This window comes from Callithrix jacchus, chromosome 6 (assembly GCF_049354715.1).
Source record: "Callithrix jacchus isolate 240 chromosome 6, calJac240_pri, whole genome shotgun sequence".
Taxonomy (NCBI): domain Eukaryota; kingdom Metazoa; phylum Chordata; class Mammalia; order Primates; family Cebidae; genus Callithrix; species Callithrix jacchus.
The window spans coordinates 70,178,590-70,193,942 of record NC_133507.1 but is presented as its reverse complement, the minus strand read 5'-3'; the positions used below and the strand labels follow the sequence as shown (position 1 = coordinate 70,193,942).

Below are 15,353 nucleotides of genomic sequence, written 5' to 3'. Positions count from 1 at the left end.
GCCAAGCTGTCCTCATCATGCTTATTCACTAAAGTGGAATTTGTGGGTGGACGTTGCATGAAAGTCATGGTAACGTCCAGATCTCCTTCCTTTATGCCTCTGCTATGCCCTTTTATGTATGCATATTAAACTAGACTGTTTGCTAATTAGTTTTGTTATATAAAGTTTTGTGGATTTAATCATAGACCTCTTCTTGCTTTTCACAAGAAGAGCAAAACATGACAAGGTGTTTCCACCTCATGGAAAAAGTTACAAATAAAATATACAAAAATGTTGTACTCAGGTTGTAGTGCAATTTTATAACTTCCAGATACCAAGTGAAGTATAAATATAATTTTTATTTAGAAAGAAGTATCTATAAGTAAGATAACATTTGGCAACTGACATAACAGCTTAACCAAGGTAGAACACTTAGGAATAACAAACGGGATATGCATCTGACAACTTTCAGTTCTTAATTTTTTTTTGTAATAATTTTACACTTAAAGAAAACATGGTATAAACTGCCTTGTGCCAAGATCTTGGTTTCTAAATATCATTCTCTAATAAAAAACAAAAACAAAAACAAACACACACCAAAAAAACAAAGAAACCTTGAAGAAACAGGTGATTATAGAGCTGGAAGAGGGAAAATAGAAGAAAACGGAAACGCATCATATAGTACCAGAAAGCAAGGAAATGATCAAAAAACAAAGGAATGGGGCTATGTTAAAGGGCCACAGAAGCCTACCACAAAGAACTCCCCATGGCACATGGTGGCTCATGCCTGTAATCCCAGCACTTTGGGAGGCTGAGGCGGGTGGATCACAACGTCAAGGTATTGAGACCATCCTGACCAATACGGTGAAACCCTGTAACTACTAAAAATACAAAAATTAGCTGGGCATGGTGGCACACACCTGTAATCCCAGGTACTTGGGAGGCTGAGGTAGGAGAATCACTTGAACCCAGGCAGCAGCAGTTGCAGTGCGCTGAGATTGTGCCACTGTACTCCAGCCTGGCGACAGAGTAAAATTCTGCCTCAAAAAAAAAAAAAAAAAAAAAAATCAAAAAACTCCAGATGGCCAATGCTGGAATAATTTGAGTGACAATATACATAATGGCATTATTACACTATACATAATGCCATACTGCACTATAATGCAAAGAATAAAATAAACTGTTACAAATATATGATAAATAATAAATAAGAGTCAAATCTTTCTTACAGAATATGTAAGATATTTAGAAACTATTTCCCTCCAGGAGAAGCTTAACTGCACCCCTGACCTCAACTCTTTCCTTTCAGAGTGGGCTGGACTTAGTGACTCCTTTCCAAATAACAGAACAAGAAAAATAGGAATTTAACAATAAAGAATAATAGAGCCTGGGCCTGGCAGCCCCCGTCTATAATTCCAATGCTTTGGGAGGCCGAGGCAGGAGGATCACTTTAGTCCAGGAGTTCAAACAACCTTGAGCAACATAAGAAGACCCTGTCTTTACCAAAAATACCTTAAAAATAGTTAGCTGAGCGTAGTGGCATGTGCCTGCAGTCCCAGCTACTCTGGAGGCTGAGCCAGGAGTCCTTGAGGTCACGAGTTCAAGGCTACATTGAGTTATGATAGCACCACTACATTCCAGCTTGGGCTTCAGAGCTACTTTAAGAGAGAGAGAGAGAGAGAGAGAGAGAGAAAAGAGAGAGAGAGTATTACCTTCACTAAGGTATCAAAGTTTACTTCACCAGAGAGATCACGTTGATAGCATCTACCCTTTGATACGGTGTAATGAAAGGGTATCTCACCTCTATGGTCTTCTTTCCAAAAAATGCATAACCCCACTCTAATAATGAGAAATATATAAGGCAAATAAAAATTGAAGAACAGCCTACAAAGACTCCTCAAACTGTCAGTTATGTAAAACAACACTAAGAAACTTTCACAGACCAGAGATTGGAGAGATATAACAATTAAATGCATTGTAATAACCTGAATTGGATCTTGAGCAGAAAAGGGATATTAAAGAAAAAAATAAGTGAAATCTGAATGAAGTCTGGAGTTTGAAAAGACAGTAATAGAAAAACAGATGGAATCCAAATAGTCTGGGGTTTAGATAATAGTAATGTGCTAAGGTTTCTTCGTTTTAAAAAAAGTATCACAGTAATTGAAAACATTAACATTAGAGGAAACTGAGCAAGAATGTATTATATAATAACTCACTATACTATTTTTTTCGACTGCAATAGAATATTTGGTTTTTATCCCCAGTTCCTGGCACAAACTTTATAAAACTCTTGAGGTTTCCTGAATGATAATGAGGTGAGAGAATGTTATGTTAATCATAGCAAGCTCCTTTCAACCATACCTGAGTTTATGCCACTAAGGTGAACAGCCTCAAGATAGAGGATGCTTGCCAGGGCAACCAACCCTGTGATTCGATGGTTTGAACGTTCAGCCCTTCCCCCAGACTTCTGCAGAGGGAAGAGAGGGTAGAGATTGTAGCCAATCACCAATGGCTGATGATTTAATCAATAATGTCTATGTAATGGAAGCTTCATGAAAACATTAATCTAACAGGTTCAGAGAGCTTCCAGGTTGAATGCATTAACATGCCAGGAGGCAGGATGTGTCCAAAAGTCCCTGAAGACAGAAGCTCCTGTACGCAAGACCCTTCCAGACCTCACCCTGTATGCCTCTTTATCTATTTGTGCATTTGTGTCCTTTATAATAAACTGGTAATAGTAAAGTGTTTTCCAAGTTATGTAAACTATTATAAATTGTTGAACATGAAGCAGAGGTTATGGGACCCCCCCAGTTTGTAGTCAAGTTGGTCAGAAGTACTGGAGGCCTGGGACTTGTGAATGGTGTCTGAAGCTGGAATGGAGGCAGTCTTGTTGGACTAAGCCCTTACTTAGCCTGTGAAGTCTGATGCTAACTCTAGGTGGATAGTACTAGAATAAAATTAAATTACATTGGTATCTACGTAAACTGGAAAATTGCTTGGTGTGGAAAATCCATACATTTCATATCAGAAGTGCTGTGAGTATAGAACAAATTTTTTTACTTTATCTACTTTTACATATCTTAAATTACTCTAAAGTAAAAGTTTATTTTTTTATTTTAGTATTATTTTTTAAGGCAGAGTCTTGCTCTGTCACCCAGGCTCAAGGGCAGTGGCATTATCATGGTTCATTGCTGCCTTGATCTCCCTGGCTCAAGCAATCCTCCTGCCTTAGCCTTCTGAGTAGCTGGGACCACAGGCATGTGCTACCACGCCCAGCTAGTTTTTTTAATTTTTAGTAGAGATGAAGTCTTGTTATGTTGCCCAGGCCTGTCTTGAACTCATAAGCTCAAGCGTCTTCCCAAAGTGCCAGGGCTACAGGAATGAGACACCAGGCCCAGCCCAGACGTTTTGGAGACAGAGTCTCGCTCTGTGGCCCAGGCTGGAGTGCAGTGGCATGAACTCAGCTCACTGCAAACTCCACCTCCCAGGTTCAAGCAATTCTCCTGCCTCAGCCTCCCAAGTAGCTGGGATTACAGGCACACACCACCATGCCCGACTAATTTTTGTATTTTAGTAGAAATGGGGTTTTACCATATTAGCCAAGGCTGGTCTTAAACTCCTGACCTCAGGGGATACACCTGCCTCAGCCTCCCAATGTGCTGGGATTATAGGCGTGAGCCACTGCACCTGGCCCAGAAGTTTATTATTTTAAAAGTACAAGGAATTTCCATATACATGTCACTCAGATTCCCCAAACTTAACATTTTACCACATTTGCCTTATCAGTCTCTTTCTGCTCCCTTTATAAAGACATTTTTCATCATTCCCTTTACTCCTGGATATTTCAATGTATATTTCCAATAAAAGTACATTTATCAAAATAGGAAAATCAGCATTAATACAATACTATTCAATATAGACCTTCACATTTCACCAACTGTTTCACTAATGTCCTTTATAAGAAAAATATGATAAAAGAGTAATATAAAAATTGTTTTCATTCTAGCCTATGATCCAATTGAGGGTCATACATTCTTTTTAATTGTCATATCTCTTTGGACTTCTCTGACCTGTAATTCATTCTTCAGTCTTTGTTTATCATGACCTTGACATTTTTGAAAAATACAAACCATTTATTCTGTGAAATGTCCCTCAATTTGGGTTTGACTGATGGTTCTTCATGTTTATGTTCAGGTTGTGCATTTTTGCAGTAATACTGCACTGTGCTCACAAAGAAACAATGTGCTCTTCTTTGTGTATCCTGTTGAGATGCTATTGGTTCTACTACTGTTAGTGTTAACTTTCACAACTTGGTTAATGTGGTATGTGTCATGTATGTCCATTGTATAGTTGCTATTTTTTTCCATTTTTGATTAGTATCTTGTGGGGAGATATTTTGATATGTAAAATACATCCACCTTATTAACAACTCTTCACATAATACTGTAAAATCCATTAATGATTTTTGCCTGAAACAATTCCTGACTACTCCTACATACTTGTTTCTTCATATGAATTATATTCTACATCAACTTGTCTACCTCAAACAAAAAGCATGTTTTATTATTCTCACAAATAGGACTTTTTATTTGCCACTATTATAAGTCTGAGCTTTAAACAGATTCCTGGAGTGGTGGTTCATACCCATCAGCTCACTTGACTTTAATATCTGTCTCATCCACAGTGGCTTTTCCAGAACTACTACCTTCACCATGAAGCTCCATGAGTTTCCCCAGTTCAAACTTAGGTTTCTTCAGCATTTTTACTTTTCTGATTTTTTTTTTTTGAGATGGAGTCTCACTCGGTCTCCCAGGCTACAGTGTAGTGGCACGATCTCAGTTCACTACAACCTCCGCCTCCCAGGTTCAAGTGATTCCCCTGCCTCAGCCTCCTGAGTAGCTGCGATTAAAGGCACATACCACCATGCTCTGACTTACTTTTTTTGTATTTTTAGTAAAGAAGGGGTTTCACCATGTTGGCCAGGCTGGTCGCAAACTCCTGACCTCAAATTATCCGCCCACCTTGGCCTCCCAAAGTGCTGGAATTACAGGCGTGGGCCACTGCTCCCAGTCAGCATTTTTACTTTTCTAACGAAGACATCATAGAGAGAATAAATAGATTGGCAAGCCTTTTCTATGTCTTTTCCAACATTGTCTGGAATCAATTTATTGACCACTTCTTTCAAGTCATTTGTCTGTACCTTTTGGGTCATGATTTCCATCACCATCTTCCAGATATGGCAAACCTGCTGGTACTGAGCATAATGGTCTTCTGTATCTGATTGCTGTGTTTTTTAGTAAAACCAACATAGAACAGATGAAGAAAGTGGTCATCACTAGTCTTGACATCAACATGAGCTTCAACCATTGTCTGTCATTTTTTGACCATGGAATACATTTTGTCAGTAAGAGCCATGCCATGGAAGTTAGGCAGTTTTTGCCGTGAACATCTTCAGTAATCAGCTTGAATTTTCTAAATGCAACTTCATCATTCTGCAAATCAGCAGGACTCACTTCAAACAAATGACCCTTGAGGCCATCAGATGCAATTTTGGATTCTTGGGTCCCGATGACTAGCGTCTTTCCAACATTTCTCATAGTGAACATAGTAGGTGCCTTCACATTATATCAATCTTTCTTAGAAAATGGGTCAACCACTTTCTTCTTGGCTCCCTTCTGCTGCCTTTTGTAATGTGCTTGTTCTTGCCAACTGCCGTGGTACTGCTCAGAGAGCCAAAAGGCCATGTTGGTATTTTTATTGAGACTGTCTTTCACAAGTATTTTAGAGTTTTTCTCAAATAGCTTTTATATTTTTATATACTTTTGGTTACATTTATTCCTAAGTATTTATCTTCTTCATTATTTAATGGGGGTTTCCCTTACCACTCTATCTTCCAATTGTTATAGACATATAATATACATTAATATGTAGTCATATATAACATATATAATATATATACATATTATTGATATGTAAATTTCTGAATGCTAATTTTATAGCTTACTACTGAATTTTTTTACTAATTTTTTTATTATTTGAATTAGTTTTACCATTGATTTTCTAGTGCAGAAGTCCATACAATGTATCTTTTCAGTAAAAACACCAGACTCTAAATATTTCATTCTTGTATGCCAAAGTTTCCATCACAACTGTTCAACTCTGCTGGTATAGTGCAAAAGATGACAGAGGCAATGCAAAATCAAATAAATATGGCTAAATTTGGCTCTCAGTTTGCTAACCCCTGCTCTAGGATTTCCCAAATATACTATCATATCATCTGTAAATAGAGATAATTTTTTTTCTTCAATGCTAATTGTTATGCCTCTACTGATTCCTCTTGTTTAACTGTATTGGCTAACATCCCCAGTAAAATGATAAGTAATAGTGTTGTTACTAGATATCCTTGCCTTGTTCCTGATGGTACTAGTTAAAATGTCCTTGGTGTTTTCCATTACGATGATAACTTTAAGATTAAGGTGTGCGTGCATGTGTATATACATACCTACATATATATAAAATGTATGTATACATATATTTATCATATTAAGAAAATACCCATCAATTCCTATTTTCTTGAGTGCTTTTATCAGAAGATGATGATTTTGTTAAAGGTCTTTGTAGCATCTACAGATATAATTATATGATTTAGACCTATATCTATTAACATGATATACTATATTTACAGGTTTCCTAATATTGAACCAATCTTGTGTTTTTGCAATACAGTTGACCCTTAAACACTCTAGGGAGAGGGGTGCTGACTCCCTACTCAGGTGAAAATCTGCATATCACTTTTGACTCCACAAAAACTTAACTACTAATTGCCTACTGTTAACCAGAAGCCTATAACACAGTCAGTTAACACATATTTTGTATGTTACATACAACACTGTATTCTTACAACCAAATAGGCTAGAGAAAAGATTATTAAGAAAATTATAAGGGAGAGAAAACACAGTACTGTACTGTATTTACTGATACTGTAAGTTTATATCATCTGTTTACAAGATTATTTATAGAAGTGCCTGTTTAAAATGGAAAAAAAGGCATCTGCAGCTGCACACCTTGATCTATAGCACATCTCAACTTTTTATTGTAATGCCATAACTTCACTGCTTCTTGGTAGCAACTCCAGCATCACTAGTGGTGCCTGGTATGGATCCTAGAGTGTTACTCAAGGCTTACAGTATTACACTAAACAGAATAAAGAATACATGAGAACTGCAAAAGATCACTTTTTACTCTGATACAATGCCATTTACTGAAAAGATGAACTGCTCATGTGGAGATGATTAGCATCACAAGGCCTTTTAAGTGCATACTCTCAACACTTGGGCTCACCACAATGGCAATAAGAGGCGAGTGCAAAATTACTACAATAGTACAACATGTGCTACATTAACTTTATGTAGTTATTATTTAATACTGCATCATTCTGCTTGCTTACATTTCTCTCCACTGTGAATGATGCCATGTGTGATCTATGTTTATATGTGTAAGTTTTGACAAATTTTAACTTTTTAAATTTGTGTATATTTTATGATAGTAAATGATAAAATAGACCAGTATCTACATATATTTCATGCATTCATGACATGCCTAACTTTACCTTTTTTTTTTTTGAGACAGAGTTTTGCTCTTGTTACCCAGGCTGGAGTGCAATGGCGCAATTTGGGCTCATCGCAACCTCCGCCTCCTGGGTTCAGGCAATTCTCCCGCCTCAGCCTTCTGAGTAGCTGGGATTACAGGCACGTGCCACCATGCCCAGCTAATTTTTTGCATTTTTAGTAGAGACGGGTTTTCACCATGTTGACCAGGATGGTCTCGATCTCTTGACCTCGTGATCCACCCGCCTCCGCCTCCCAAAGTGCTGGGATTACAGGCTTGAGCCACCGCGCCCGGCCCTTATGTTAATTTTTTTTTTTTTGAGACAGAGTCTCACTGGCTGGAGTGTACTGGTACAATCTCAGCTCACTGCAACCTCCACCTCCCAGGTTCAAGAGATTCTCTTGTCTCAGCCTCCCAAGTAGCTGGGACTATAAGCACAGACCACCGTGCCTGGCTAAATATTTGTATTTTTAGTAAAATCAGGGTTTCACCATGCTGGCTAGGCTGGTCTCAAACTCCTGACCTCAGGTTATCTGCCCGCCTTGACCTCCCAAAGTACTGGGATTCTAGGTGTGAGCCATCACACTGGGCTTCTTAATTTTTTTTCGATGTTTCTAGGCTACATGGTTCATCTGCAAGTTTTTACAAACTGATAGGAATCTTCAAAAAATATTCCAATATATTTACTGAAACAAGTCTGCAGAATCTGGGCATGGTGGCACATGCCTATAATCACAGTTACTCAGGAGGCTGAGGCTGGAGGATCACTGAGGCCAGAAGTTCAAGACCAGTCTGGGCAACATAGTGAGACTTGTCGCTTTAAAATAAAAAAAATTAAAAATTAAAAAAATCTACATATAAATAAATGAACCTGCATAGTTCAAACTTGTTTTGTTCAAGGGTCATAAATCCCTTATGGTCATATGTGTTACTTTATTTTATTTTATTATAGAGTTTCATTCTGCCACCAAGGCTGTAGTACAATGGTGCCATCATAGCTCACAGTCTTGAACTCCGTGGCTCAAGCCATCCTCCTTTCTCAGCCTCCCAAGTAGCAAGGACTACAGGTGCGTGCCACCATGCCAGTTAATTTTAAACATTTTTTTGTAGACACAGGATCTCACTGGTCTTGAACTCCTGGCCTCAAGTAATCCTCCCATGTTGACCTCCAAAAGCATTGGATTTACAGGTGTGAGCCACCATGCCCAGCTTATTTTCCTAATATATGACATTGGAATTTGTTTGCTAATATTTTATTTAGTACTTGGTATCAATATTTACAATTGATATTGGTCTGTAATTTTTTTTATTTTTTGTGCTGTCTTTAGGAATTGGTATTATCCATGTGCAATGTTCTGTACCAGTTTATGGAGCACTGAGACTATCTTTTGAGTGTTTCATGGAATATCTCTATAAAACCATCTGGAACTGGTGCAGTGGATACTTGATATTCTTTTCTATTTCTACAGAAATTAAACTTCCCCAAATGTGGCCAATTTTGATGAACTATATTTGCCTTAAAAATAAGCTATTTCTTTTTTTGAGACTTTTGAGACAGGGTCTCACTCTGCCTCCCAGGCTAAGTGCAAAGTGAGATCATGGCTCACTACAGCCTTCATCTCCTAGGCTCAAGCAATCCTCCCACCTGAGTCTCCCAAGTAACTAGGACCATAGGCATGTGCCACCATACCTGGCTAATTTTTCATTTTTTTTGTAGAGACAGAGTCTAACTATGTTGCCTAGGCTGGTCTCAAACTTCTAAATTCAAGGGATCCTCACATCTTGACTTCCCAAAGTGTGAGCCATTGCACCCAGCCATCTCTTCTTTTTTTTAGATGGAGTCTTGCTCTGTCACCAGGCTGGAGTGCAGTGGCACAATCTCGGCTCACTATAACCTCCGCCTCCCCGGTTCAAGTGATTCTCCTGCCTCAGCCTCTTGAGTAGTGGGGATTACAGGCACTCACCATCATGCTTGGCTATTTTTTATATTTTTTAGTAGCAGTAGGGTTTTACTATCTTGGCCACGTTGGTCTTGAATTCCTGGCTTCATGATCCACCCACCTCGGCCTCCCAAAGTGCTGCGATTACAGGTGTGAGCCACTACACCTGACCTTTTTAAGAGATGGAATCTCACTACGTTGCCCAGGCTGGAGTACTGTGGCTATTCACAGCCTAATTATCACATGACTATTCGAACTCCTGGTCTCAAGCAATCCTTTTTCCTCAGCCTCTTGAGTAACTGGGACTTACAGGTCTGCACTACTGTGCCCGGCTAAAAATTACTTTTTTCATTTAAGTTTTCAAACTTATTTGGAAAGAAAAGTAGGTTCTTACATTTTTCAAAATTGAGATATAATTTACGTATCAGAAAATTCATCCATATGTTTTAGGCCGGGCACAGTGGCTCACGCCTGTAATCCCAGCACTTTGGGAGGCTGAGGCAGGCAGATCATGAGGTGGAGAGATCGAGACCATCCTGGCCAACATGGTGAAACTCCGTCTCTAGTAAAAATACAAAAAAATTTAGCTGGGTATTGTGGTGCATGCCTGTAGTCCCAGCTACTAGGGAGGCTGAGGCAGGAGAATCGCTGGAACCCAGGAGGTGGAGGTTGCAATGAGCTGAGATCGTGCCACTGCACTTCAGCCTGATGAAAGAGGAAGACTCTGTCTCAAAAAAAAAAAAAAAAAATTCATCCATTGTTTTAAAGTGTTGTGTCTCCTTCTCCAACTAAATTCATGTGTGGAGGTCCTAACTCCTCTAGTACCTCAGAATGCAATTGTATTTGCAAATGGGACCCTTAAAGAGAAAAGTAAAGTAAAATGATGTCATATAAGTGGGCCCTAATTCAATATGACTGGTGTCCTTATAACAGGATGTTAGGACACAGACAACACATCAAGGGGAAGTTAGCCATCTGCAAGTCAAAAAAGAGGTCTGAGAATGAAAACAACCCTTGAGACACTTTGACCTTGGCCTTCTAGACTCCACACTGCGAGAAAATACATTTCTGTTGCTCAAGCTACCAGTTTGTATATTAATTTTTGTTATGACAGCCCTAGCAAACAAATACATAAAATATATAATCCAGTGGCTTTTAGTATATTCACAAGTTCATGAAACCAATACCACTATTCAGTTGCAGAACATTTTTGTCACTGCAAAAAGAAACCCTATACTCATTAGCAGTCACTCCTGCCTCTTGCTTTTTCCAGTACCTGGGAACTACTAATCTGTTTTTCTATCTCTACGGATTTGCCTATTCTGGACATGGATATAAACGGAATAATACAATATATGACCTTTTAAATTTGGCTTCCATCTCTAATGATAATGTTTTCCAGGTTCACCCATGTTGCAGCAGAATTTCATTCCTTCTTAAGACTAAATAATATTCCACTGAATGGATACACCACATTTTGTTTATCCATTCACCCACTGTTGCACATTTGGAGTTTCCACATTTTGGCTATTATAATATGAACATTTGTGTATAAGGTTTTGTGTGACGTGTATTTTTAGTTCCCCTGAGTACATACTTAGGAATGATATTGCTGAGTCATATGGCAACTAAACTTCTGAGGACTGCTAAACAGCTTTCCTAAACAGCTGCACCATTTTACATTCCCACCAGCAATATTTGAAGGTACCAATTTTTGACATCCTTATCAACATTTTTTACTGTCTATCTTTTTTATCGTAGCCATATTTCCCTTGTGGTTTTGATTTGCATTTCTCTAATGACTGCTGAGGCTGAACATACATTTATTGTCTATTTTTCATGTACTTATTGGCTATTTTTATATCTTCTTTAGAAAAACACCTATTTAAATCCTTTGCCAATTTTACAATAATAATTGTAACCTATTTTACAATTAGGTTGTCTTTTTATTGTTGAGTTTTAAGAGGTTCTTTATATATTCTGGACACAGATCCCTTGTTATATATGGATTTACAACCTTTTTCTCACATTCTATGTATTGTCTTTTCACTTGCTTGATGGTATCCTTTGAAGCAAAAAGGTTTTTTGTTTTGTTTGTCTGTTTTACTTTATGAGGTCCAATTTACATAGTTTTCTTTGGTTGCTTATACTTGAAGGTGTCATGTCCAAAAAAAAAAACCAAATCGCTAGTAAGTCCGAGGTCAAGAATACTTACATGTCATATTCACATTACAATTTTTTCTGTAAGTTGCATGGTTTTAGTATTTAAAGTTAGAGCTTCATCCATTTTAAATTAATTGGATGTGCATGGTGTTAGGTAGGGGTCCAACTGTATTATCTGCATGTCAATTTCCATTTATCCCAGCATCATTTGTTAGAGGTTTTTCTTCCCACGTTGAATTAACTTGGCATTCCTGATGAAAATGAATTGACCAAAAGGAGGAAGTCTGATTGTCTCTATTTGCAGATGACGTGGTTGTATATTTAGAAGAACCCATCATCTCAGCCCAACATCTCCTGAAACGGATAAGCAACTTCAAAAAAGTCTCAGGATACAAAATCAATGTGCAAAAATCACAAGCATTCCTATACACCAATAACAGACTTAAAGAGAGCCAAATCAAGAACAAACTGCCATTCACAATTGCTACAAAGAGAATAAAACACCTGGGAATACAACTAACAAAGGATAGAAAGGACCTCTTCAAGGAGAACTAAAAACCACTGCTCAAGAAATTAAGAGAGGACACAAACAGATGAAGAAACATTCCATGCTCATGGTTAGGAAGAATCAATATCGTGAAAATGGCCATGCTGCTCAAAGTAATTTATAGATTCAATGCTATCCCCCCATCAAACTACCTATGACCCTCTTCACAGAACTGGAAAAAACTACCTTAAACTTCATATGGAACCAAAAGAGAACCCGCATAGCCAAGTCAATTCTAAGCAAAAGGAACAAAGCTGGAGGCATCATGCTACCTGACTTCAAACTGTACTACAAGGCTACAGTAATCAAAACAGCATGGTACTGGCACCAAAACAGAGTTATAGACCAGTGGAACAGAACAGCTCGGAGACAACGCCACACATCTACAACCATCTGATCTTTGACAAACCTGACAAAAACAAGCAATGGGGAAAGGATTCCCTGTTTAATAAATGCTTGTTGGGAAAACTGGCTACCCATGTGCAGAAAGCAGAAACTGGACCCCTTCCTGACACCTTACACTAAAATTAATTCCAGATGGATTAAAGACTTAAACATAAGACCTAACACTATAAAAACCCTAGAAGAAAACCTAGGCAAAACCATTCAAGACATAGGCATAGGCATAGGCAAGGACTTTATGACTAAAACACCAAAAGCGTTGGAAACAAAGCCAAATTAGACAAATGGGATCTAATTAAACTCCAGAGCTTCTCTGTACAGCAAAAGAAACAATCATTAGAGTGAACCACAACCAACAGAATGGGAAAAAATTTTGACAATCTACCCATCTGACAAAGGACTTATATCCAGAATTTAAAAAGAACTAAAACAGATTTACAAGAAAAAAACAAACAAACCCATTCAAAAGTGGGCAAAAGATACGAACAGACACTTTTAAAAAATAAGACATATATGAGGCCAATAAACACGAAAAAATACTCATCATCATTAGAGAAATGCAAATCGAAACTACATTAAGATACCATCTCACACCAGTTAGAATGGTGATCATTAAAAAATCTGGAGGCAACAGATGCTGGAGAGGATGTGGAGAAATAGGAACTCTCTTACACTGTTGGTAGGAGTGTAAATTAGTTCAACTATTGTGGAAGACAGTGTGGCGATTCCTCAAGGACCTAGACAAAGAAATTCCATTTGACCCAGCAATCCCATTACTGGGTATATAGCCAAAGGATTATAAATCGTTCCATTATAAAGACACATGCACATGCATGTTCATTGCAGCACTGTTTACAATAGCAAAGACTTGGAGCAAACCCAAATGCCCATTGATGATAAACTGGACAGGGAAAACGTGGCACATATATACCATGGAATACTATGCAGCCATAAAAAGCGATGAGTTCGTGTCCTTTGTAGGGACATGGATGAACCTGGAAACCATCATTCTCAGCAAACTGACACAAGAACAGAAAATCAAACACCACATGTTCTCACTCACAGGCAGTGTTGAACAATGAGAACACATGGACACAGGGAGGGGAGTATCACACACTGAGGTCTGTTGGGGGGACTAGGGAAGGGACAGTGGCGGGTAGGGAGTTGAGGAGGGATAACATGGGGAGAAATGCCAGATACAGGTAATGGGGACAGAGGCAGCAAATCACATTGCTATGTATGTACCTATGCAAAAATCCTGCATGTTCTTCACATGTACCCCAGAACCTAAACGGCAATAAAATATATATTTAAAAAATACTTCAGAAATATCTTAAAAATATATAAATACATAAAGGTCTATTAATGAAGTTTCAGTTCTATTCCATTGATCTACATGTCTATCTTTTTTTTTTTTTTTTTTTTTGAGATGGAGTCTCACTCTTTTGCCCAGGCTGGAGTACAGTAGAGTGATCTTGACTCAGTGCAACCTCTCCCTCCTAGGTTCAAATGATTCTCCTGCTACAGCCTCCTGAGTAGCTGAAAATACAGAAGCGCATGCCACCATGTCCAGCTACTTTTTTTTTTTTTAAGTAGAGATGGAGTTTCACCATGTTGTTCAGGCTGGTCTTGAACTCCTGACTTCGACTTCAACTTATCCACCCACCTTGGCCTTCCAAAGTGGTGGGATTACAAGTGTAATACACACCTGGTCTATATATCTATCTTTATGCCTGTGTTTCTTAGGATGAGGTTATAGGTATTTTCATTAAATAAACCTCATTTCCTATTTTTTATCTTCATTTTCTACTTTCTTTCAAAATTACTTATATATAAAGTTCCTGTCACTCCTTCATTTAGGTGAACAGGACTGACTGGAAACAGTTTACAAGATTCCTAGTTCAAAAATGACTTCTGCTTTTAGTAAAGTATGGCTTCTTTTTTTTGGTGGGGGGGAGAGGAAGGGAGGAAGGCAGGAAGGGAGGAAAGTAGGAAGGGAGGGAGGAAGGGAGGGAGGGAGGGAGGGAAGGGAAGGAAGGAAATCGAACAATGAGAGAGACATTGCCGACCTGGATCTAGAGGTCTACAAGTTGATTTTTTTTTTCTTTTTTGAGAGAAGGAAAGAAAACAAAGGAGTGAAGGAGAGGAAGAAAAAGAGGGAGAGAGAAGGGAAATGTTGCTTTATTCTAAAAAAAAATGGGTATTAATAATGGCCAATCAATGTTTCATTTAAACCTATGAGTAGGTGTGATATGGTATTGACAAGAATGTATATTTTGTGTGTTTAAAGTGGAGAGATCTATAAATATTTATTAAGTTTACTTGTTCCCGATCTGAGTTCGAGTCCGTGATATCCTTATTAATTTTCTGTCTCGTTGAGTCTAAGTCTCTTTATAGGTCTTATGTATCTGGGTGTTAGGATCATTAGCTCTTCTTGTTGCATTGATCCTTTTACCACTATATCTTTGTTGCTTTAAGATCTATTTTATCAGATACAAGAATTGCAACTCCTGCTTTTTATTTATTCATTTATTTTTTGCTCTCCATTTGGTTGGTAAACCTTTCTCCATCCCTTTGTTTTGAGTCTTTGTGTATCCTTGCATGTGAAACAGGTCTGGATGTAACATGCCATTGGGTTTTGGCTGTATCTTTTGATTGGGGGATTTAGTTGATTTAAATTTAGGATTACTGCCATTTGATATTAACTGGCTGTT

The 15,353-nt window shown here is 38.1% G+C and overlaps 1 protein-coding gene and 1 pseudogene across 23 annotated transcripts in view; both read right to left on the bottom strand.

Annotated features, from left to right (window-relative positions):
* BAZ2B (bromodomain adjacent to zinc finger domain 2B) overlaps positions 1-15,353 on the bottom strand; it is a 449,976-nt gene that overhangs the window by 416,351 nt on the left and 18,272 nt on the right. The gene's annotated exons all lie outside the window — the stretch shown is intronic.
* Positions 4,465-5,612, bottom strand: LOC144576654 (small ribosomal subunit protein eS1-like; annotated as a pseudogene).